We start from the raw sequence: 9,133 nt of genomic DNA, 5'->3' as shown, positions 1-9,133 counted from the left end.
TTTTTTCCTTTTATGGATTCTCCCGTTATGCATTCTGAATTAATAAAAAAATTAACTCATATTACCTGAAAAAAAATTAAAACTCACATTTTATGGAGAAATATTTCTTTTATGGCATATTGGTGAAACATATAAAAGTTTAAATTTTCTTCATGAGTGAGGGTGCTCTAAAAAATGGGCAGAATTTGTGCTGAGCATCACTAGATGTCACCCTCGACCTGAATTTAGTTTCACAGAAGTTTTAATTTTAAATTACTTGTCTTCTGTTCTCATACTCCTCCCCTCTTCCCCCCCCCCCACCTTGCATTTAATGCATCTTCCAGCTCAGTGCAGCACAAACTGTCGTGCATCAATATTTTCCTTGCTTAAAACCAGGATCAAAATTAGGCCAAATGGAAATTGCTGGAATCTGCAGTGCCATCAATTTCTGTGCTAAATCAGCACCGAGGCAACAGGAAAAGCAAACCCTCCTGGGACAGGGTTTCTTTCTTTCTGTCTGGTTGGAATTTGTTCAGATCTCTTTGGAATCTCCATCGTGGGAAATGAAGAGGAATGCTGAGGTCAAACCCCCGTAAAGTCACGAGGAGCTCTCACTTCTTCTCTGTTTCAGCACCATTTCCACAGGAAAAAAAATAAAAGAAAGGGCCCTTTTGTAAAACAGGTTTAAGCAGTAATTTTCAGGTGAAGCAAGTTTTCAGGGAAAGGCTTTGTTTTCAACTCTGAAATTCCTCGTGAGAGCATTCCGGCCCTGCTGGAACGTTCATGCTCGAATGAGAGGCAAAAATGTGTTTATGAAGTTCATGCTGTGTTTATGTATTCATTTAAAGAATCATTTCATTCAGCTCTCAATCTTTAAACCTGAAATGACTTATTTCATGATGTTCTTTTCTTAGGTATGCAAAGGCTTAGGAAAATTCTTTAATGAAACGAAAAAGAGAGTTTTGCCTATTAAACACATATTTAGGTTGACTGAAAACATGCTGGTCATAGATTTAGGAGTTTTTTTCTTTGACTTCCACAACAAGCACAAAACAATGAGTCCACATGGGGTTATCTGATATTGGAAAACCCTTTGGGGTTTAGAATTTCAGGGAGCAGGCAGGGAATTTGCTTTCTGGCCCCCGAAGTCCCTGTGAGATAACAGAGACCAGGAGGTTGGAGTGGATGCTCACAGCTTGTGGCTGGAAGGAAAAAGTGTTCAGAACATCTGGGAGCAAACCTGAGAGACTCCAGTCCTTTTAGCCTAAAATCCCATGAGGTTTTAGGAGAGATTTGGGATTCTTCAGCCCGGAGAAGCTCTGGGGGGAGCTCAGGGTGGTCTCTCAGTGCCTGGAGGAGCTGCAGGAATGATGGAGAGAGAGGATTTCCAGGGGATGGAGGGACAGCACACAGGGAATGGCTTCAGACTGACAGAGGGCAGGTTTAGGTGGGATATCAGGAAAAAATCCCTCCCTGGGAGGGTGATGAGTCCCAGTGTCCCAGTCCGGGCTGGGCAGAGCTGATGTTTTCCTACAGCAAAACTTGCGCTGCCGGTCCAGGACATTCACCTGGCGCATTGCTCAGGCAGGGCACAAAGAGTTCTTGTTCTTCAGGCTGGTTCCAAGCCCTTTCCCCCATGGTTTGGGTGGTTTGTTCCTGCAGGGAATTCTCCTGTGTTTGCTGCAGCTCCTGGTTCTGGCATTTGTTGGAATGCGTTCGCTGAGAGCAAAGAAAGGGAAATTACACCAGAGCCTTTATTCAAGGAAGGTGTAATTAAGGGCCTCAGATTAATTGAAAATTTTTGCTCCAAGAGCAGCAATTGAGCTGTTCTGGTTAAGGGCTTGCTCCCAGGCCCTGCAGGACGTGCAGGCAGCAGAGGGGAAAGGACCTCTCAGGTCTCTGCAGAACCTCTGTGAGAGAATCCTGCCATTTCCCCACCCCGAAATGTCCTGTGCTGCTGTAATCATGTTAGAAAGAGAAGTTCCTTGGGATTCTTTAATTTCAAAAGAAAATCATTGTTCCTCAAGGGCTGAGCATTCTAAGGGGGAAGAGAGAATCACCAGAAATGTGATTCTGAGTGAATGAGTTGTTGTTTTATTTTAACCAAATGGCTTCAGATAGCTGTCAAAGGCACGTGTTTCCCATGAATCCTTTTTCTAGTTTAGTGAAAAATTTCCATCTGCCACGCTGGACATAGAGCACTCAGAATTGAGGGCATTGAAAGACAATCTTTTATTAAATATTTCTTTAGAAGAGCCGGATTTAGTCAGGCCTGTTACATTATTGGCTGTGTTAAGCTAACACTCCACCAAAGACTTACTTTAAATCAGTTCAAACGATTAAACCCTGGCTATATCAGCATGTATTGACCTTCCATTTAATTTCCAGTGCCTCGAGCCATCTGGGAGCGTTCCTTCTTAACCCTTTCTCTCCCACTTTGTGCTGCAGAGCTCAGGCTCTGATGGATGGGGTTTGTCCCGTGGGGCTGAGCCAGAGCCCACCCTGGGCTCAGGGTGACCCAGCCCCACCTGCTCTGCCCTGACCCCTCAGCTTCCTGTCTCATTTCTGTTAAAAATCCGTTTTTAGAGCAGCAGAGGAAGGACACCCGTCACCAACCCCAAACGTTTTCAATTCCTGTTGCTTCTTAAAAACTCTGCTTTGCATTGATGCTTCAGAGCTTTTGATTTTCTCCTCTGCCTCTGCCTGGGGGAGAAGAACTTTCAAAATGTGAGGAGTTTCACCTTCCAGCTGTGTCTCCTCAGGACTTTCAGTCTCCACACTGATTCTGACAGGGGTTGTGATGTGGCACAGCCAGCACAGAAAGGTGGGCAAGGCCAGGTGTGTTCTCCCTGCAGCTGCTGAACGGTTCTTGTCAGGGCTGGGGTTTGATTTCAGGAATGCTTTGCTGGTAATTCCCTCTCCTTATCACAACTCTCTCCACCAGTACAGACAGCAGAGAGAAAGTTTAAAGTGCTGTTTATCTTTAGAGGAAGCACTAAGCTGCCCCCCAGTATGCAGCTCCCCATGCTGGGGTTTGGGGATGTGTTAAAATTGCTGCCGTGCATAAAAACACTGCTGGGAACGTTCAGCATTGTGTTTGGAGCTACTCAGGCAAAATTCTTTAAATTTAGCGTGGAATTTATGTGGGAGCTGACATATGTTGGGTGTTCAGACAGATGCAGTGTAATCAATCATAATAAATAGTGATAAATCATCGTTTCAGTAGTCAGGGCTCGGTGATTTCAGGAACATAAATATCAGTTCAGGAAAAGCAAACAAACAACTTCTACAGTTTTTTTTTGGTCTTTCCACAGAGCTGCCATAAGGAAGCCAAGCATCATTATTGTTTCTTTCAGTTCTCAGCATAAAAGGAAGTAACACTTAATAAAAGCCATTGGCTGCAAGATTTCACAAGAGAGAGAGGCAGAGAGAGAGAGGAGCAGCATGCTGTGGAGGAGCAGGTGTGATTCATGAATAAACTGCTCCTTGGCACCCTGTAGGATACTGATGAAACAAATAGAATTTCCCCAGACATGGATAATACAAGACCAGCAGACACTTTTTCACAGGTAAAGCACAAAGTGTTGTGGCTGGTGTGGAAGTGCTGCTTGCTGTGCATAGCTGAGGTGGTTTATCAGAAACTGGGGATGACTCGGTGCTTTATTGGCAAGGGATTTGCAGCAGGTTTTGGTGTAATGGGCTCTTGTGTGATGTGAGCTCAGCCTGCTCTAATGCATCGCAGTGTTTGCAGAAGGTGTGCAGGAGACAATATTTTTCTGTGCTTTATTCTTGAGAAAGTTGAAATGTGCAAAGTTTTCCTGATACATGGAGAGGAAATCAGTTTTTCTCCTGCCATGCTTGAGAGGATTTATTAACACTTTATATTATCTGTGCTAAAAATTTCCATAAGGTAATTGGAGGGGAGAAAAAGTGCTTTCCATTATAGGCAAAAGCAGTCTTTTGATAATCCCACTGGAACCTGGGGTGATTGATGTGCCAGGATTGAATATACATCAGCTGGCAGTGCTGCGGGTTTGTCTGAGTGCCTGCCACACACCGAGGTGTGGAGCATCCTGCTGGCTTCAAAATCTGGGAGCACCTGGAGAACTGAGTCGTGGGAAGGTCAGCCTGGGAGAGCTGATGGGATTGGCAGAGGGAAAAGATCGGTCAGGGAAAAGAGGAATCAGGGAAAAGAGGAATTGGGGAAAGTAGGAATCAGGGAAAGGAGGAATCAGGGAAAAGAGGAATTGGGGAAAGGAGGAATCAGGGGATAGAGGAATCAGGGAAAAGAGGAATCAGGGGAAAGAGGAATCAGGGGAAAGAGGAATCAGGGGAAAGACAGGGAAAAGAGGAGTTGGGGAAAAGAGGAATCAAGGAAAAGAGGAATCAGGGAAAAGACAGGGAAAAGAGGAACTGGGGAAAAGAGGAATCAGGGAAAAGAGGAATCAGGGAAAAGAAGAGTCAGAGAAAAGAGGAATCAGGGAAGGAGCAGTCAGGGAAAAGAGGAATCAGGGAAAAGAGAAATCAGGGAAAAGAACAGTCAGGAAAAAGAGGAATCAGGGAAAAGAGGAATCAGGGAAAAGAACAGTCAGGAAAAAGAGGAATCAGGGAAAAAAGCAATCAGGGAAAAGAGGAATCAGGGAAAAGAGCAATCAGGGAAAAGGAGGGCTGTGTTACGTGCAGGCTCTGAGCTCCCCTGGCCAAGGGTGAGTGCTGGGGAGGATCCAGCCCTGCTTGCTTGGCTCCCCTTGCTCCCCAAGTGTGAGAGATTTGCTGGGCCAGGCTCTGGCAGACCCCAGAGCAATCCCACAGACCAAACCTATTCATGGAGGACCTATTCCAACCTATTCCAGGAGGAAAACCAAACCTATTTATGGCTTTTTGTCACAGGGGGAAAGGGCAGGGGCTGCTCCTGCACATTTTGGAAGTTCTCCTCCAAGCAGAGGCAGAGAGGGAAATTCAGAAGGGCAGGGAGGGGGGATCCAAACCCTGAATTCTGGAGCTTGTCTCACATCATTGCTCCCCCTGAAGTGCCATAAAATTGCAGCTCCCACCTGGGACTGCTGCAGGAGGTGCTGCCATCCCTTTGGGGCAGCTGTGGATGCCAGAGGGGCTGGGAGGGGACAAGCCCAGCCCTGGCAGGGCTTCCCCTCTCCCTGCTGCACAGGGGGGGAAATAATCAAATGTTGGCTGCCAGAGAGGGTTTTACAGAGCGAGAGCAAACAGGAAACCACGGCCAGGTGGTGCCACTTGTCACTGACTGCCACCCCCAGCAAAGCACAGGCACAGAGCTCCTGTAGGAGCACCAAAATACCCACAGAGACCAACTGTGCCTGAGAAAAACGAGGTTTAAACTTCTTGTGAGCCCCTTGAAAAGCAGACTTTGTGTCTTCCTGAGGCTCTTCATCCCAGAGCTGCTCAGACCGTGGTGCAAGGTCAGAGCCTTTTGCTTTCCCACCCTGCTTTACTTTAATCAACTGCTTAAAGTACTTTATCCCCATGGATTTCCCCTACAATTTTCATTAGACTTTTTCTTAAAGGCCACTTTTCTTAGATGATTGATTTTTTCCCTATTATTTTTTTTTTATTTCCCTGCTCTTTTCTAAGGTAGCTTAAAGTGGATTTTCACTGTATACTTACCAAGGGATCAATTCTATTTAAATATTTTCCCTATTTTCTGATGGGTGTATTCCTGAACATGCACCCAGCCTTGGCAGCAGCTCTGGTGGCCTGAGGGACAGGGCTGAAGCACATCCTGAGGTGTGCCCTCCTCAGCACCCAAACAAAGTCAAATTTCCTGCTCCTCAGCCATGTGCAGCTCCTTGTTCCACTCTCAATATTGCCCAAATTCCTTTGGGAATTTGATGTTGGCACAATCAATCTCTCCATACCTTTACCAGTAAGAAATGAGTTACAATAAAATATATTTTTATATACCAGCAAGAAATAAATGATGAATATTCCCAATATTTATTCTCCTGGAAGCACAGTGAATATCCCCAAGGCTTTTTTTGAACAGAAATTATTTTCTGACTTTAAGACCCAGCTTAAATAGCTGTCCAGGCCGCTGATCCTGAGGAATCTGTTTGGAAAAAATAGTGTGTTCTTAAAGTATTGAGAACAGAGCAAAACCATTTATAGGGACAAGGATCACATCCTGCTGAATCTGTCAGAGTTTGGGAGGAGATGGACAAGGAGAAATCCACCTCAGTGTTTTGCTAGGATGATTTTTCACCAGCCCAGAATCCTGGGGAAAGGAAAAGCCAGGTCAGAAATGTTACATCAGCAGGTGGATGCTCCCTGGATTTGGTTTTTTAAATTTTTTATTTTTGCAAGCTCTTAGTCCATGTTTTGATTAGACCATAATGAAGGGTTTGTTCATTAAATGTTCCAGCTAATTAACAGGGAACTCGTGGAGCCCCTGGATCCTCAGTGAAAGGTGCATGAAATCAGTGCTGCTTTCTCCCTGTCACACCTCCCACCTCCTGCTTAGCAGGTGTTAATGTGATTTAATAAACCTCCAGCAGGATGAAATCTCTTGTTCAGCATTTAGCAATTTTAGCAGCCCTGAATGAATCTCTCTTTTACAAGACACGAGGGGCACAAGGTGAGATTGTGAGCAGGAGGATCCATGTTTTTCTCCAAAAAAATTAGATGTGGCTGTTAAGTAGCCCAGCAATCTTTGTTTCTTCACAAAATTAGTTTGACTCTCACATTAACAAGCAAATATGATAATCCTTGATCCTTCTTATCGCTGTGGATTATTTTAATTACCATCACTAAGGGCACAGAATGTTATTGTTTTAGTAGCAAACTGAAACACTCCTGCATGAGCCACCTCCTCTATTCTAGCTCAGCCCATTTTGTAGCAGAGCATTCAAACTGCCCCTCAGCACACCCAGAAACTGCTGGGAGATTCACACTGAGGGATTGTTTTGAAATCAACTCTAATTTAAAATATTCAGGCCCCAGCCTGTGGTGATGCTGAGGCTGGCTCTGATAAAGCAGCAATGGTGCCTGAAGGAGATTTCCAGGAAATATCTCTGCCTTGAAATAAAAGCTCACAGGCTGGATGGAGTTTGCCAACACTTTTAAATCTCTGCCTGCCCCTTTCCCCTGGAAAAGCAGTGGAACCTCCAGATCTCTGCAGCCTTGCACTGAATCCAAGGGCAAAGCAAGGTTAGATGTGGGCCCAAGCATTTGATTAATTCTTCTTAAGGATGTTTAGTGCTGGGAGACTCCATCATTTTCCTTGGATGGCTCAGTGTTATCCTTCTATTTTCCAAACATCTCAGCAGAACCTTTTTTGCTGTAATTTCTCTCTCTTGCTGTAATTTCTCTCTCTTGCTGTAATTTCTCTCTTTTGCTGTAATTTCTCTCTCTTGCTGTAATTTCTCTCTCTTTAGCTGCAATTTCTCTCCCTTGCTGTAATTTTCTCTCATATTTCTCCTTCCCCCACCACAGAGGGAGCCTCCTGCTCTTCCCTTTTGGCAGCAGCTCTTTATGAACCTGTGCCTGCCCCAGGCTGTGAAATCCCAGTTTTCCCCTTGGAAATCCCATTTTTCCAAAGCTCTGCTTACTCTCATTATCCTGAGCTGGGCTCATCCAGCTCTTTTCTGGAGGCATGGAAATCTCCCCCCCATTCCAGCAGGATCCTCTGTCAGTGCTGAGCACTCTTATTTCAGTGTTTTGCTGCTGTCTGGAATCTCCCCGAGGGAAATTCCCTTTTATTGCAGCAGCACCATGGTGGGGACTGCTGTCACTTTGCAAGCTGCTCAAACTTCTGGGCTTTTTCTGCAAAAAAAATGTGTTCTTCAGCCAGTGCTTGTGAAGCTGGCAGCTCCTGCTGAACTGCCAGATTCTTTTTTTCCCCCTCTGCTTGCTGAATTATAGATTATTGCTGCTCTCATTTGTCAAGGTTGTTTGGAATTTGAATCCCCCTTGCAGTTCTCTCCATCTGCCCATCAAAATCTGCAAATTTAATAAAAATAATCTCTATTCCTTCAGCAGATCACTGATGAAACAGTGATCAAACAGCACAAAATGACACCACCCTCCTGTGCAAGCAGCTCCACCCAATTTATCCTGAATTTTCACAGTGAAATTACTTTCCAGGTGTAATTCCTGGTGAGTTCTCAGGGCTGATGGAGCAGGAGGCTCCATGTTGGTGATTGAGGGCAAATCTGAAGTGTTTGCCTCGTGTGAGACCTGGAAAGTGTCATTTTTTCAGAGGGAATTTTAAGAAATGTTAAGGCTCTGAGATTCCTCAGTATGGTGATATTTTCAGTATTGAAAATAGTTAAAATTGTTAGTGTTGTAACCTATAGACACATCACTGGGCACCAGTTTGTATCTTCATATTTTTGAGAACTGTTCTTGGAGGTTTTGATGTTGCAGTCAATCACTCCATACCTTTACACCAGTGAGAAATAAATCACAATCAAACATCTTTGGGCTCCTTCAGCTCCTCCTGGAAGTGGCAGAATTTCCAATGTTTTCAAGGAAATCAAGCTCCTGTTTGATGGATCCCTTCTTCTTTGAATAAATGTTGACAGATACTATTCAGCCAGATATGGATCTGCAAAAATAATGCAAAACATTATTACAGGTGGATAATGTCTTTGATGAATAGCAGCTCTGTTTGACAAATAATATCAGCCTGTCTCTAGGCTACAGAAGGTGCTATTGCCACATGAAAATGCCACATCAGTCACCTGGTTTGAGGTCTCAGTGAATTGAAATGGGAGATGCCCCAGTCCCAGGAGAAAACCACTGCCCTGGAAATGTCTGGGAGCGCTCAGAACATTTTGGGCCCAGTTCCAACCTGGTGAAAGGGAATAAATTAGGAGAGGGAAGTTGATAACACCAGTCTGGAGCTTGAAGGCAATCCAGGTTGTGTCTGTTGTCTTGAAAATCCCTCAAATGGCACATCCAGCATGCAGGCAGAGTGGACCTCAGTCAGATTCATGCCTCAGAATTAATGAATGCTCTGTAAAGCAGCAATTAGCCCTGACCTGATCCTTTTCCTTGGAGGGGAAAGTGCCAGAAGCTGCTGCTGGAGGGCAGAGGATTTGGAACCAGCCCTGCCAGCCCCTTCCCTCTGCATCCTGCACAGCCAGGAGCTGCAGGGAGCAGGGCAGGATGTTCAATGTTT

Source organism: Fringilla coelebs, assembly GCF_963513975.1.
Source record: "Fringilla coelebs genome assembly, chromosome: 18".
NCBI lineage: Eukaryota > Metazoa > Chordata > Aves > Passeriformes > Fringillidae > Fringilla > Fringilla coelebs.
The sequence above is the reverse complement of the archived record's forward strand: the minus strand, read 5'-3'. Positions refer to the sequence as shown.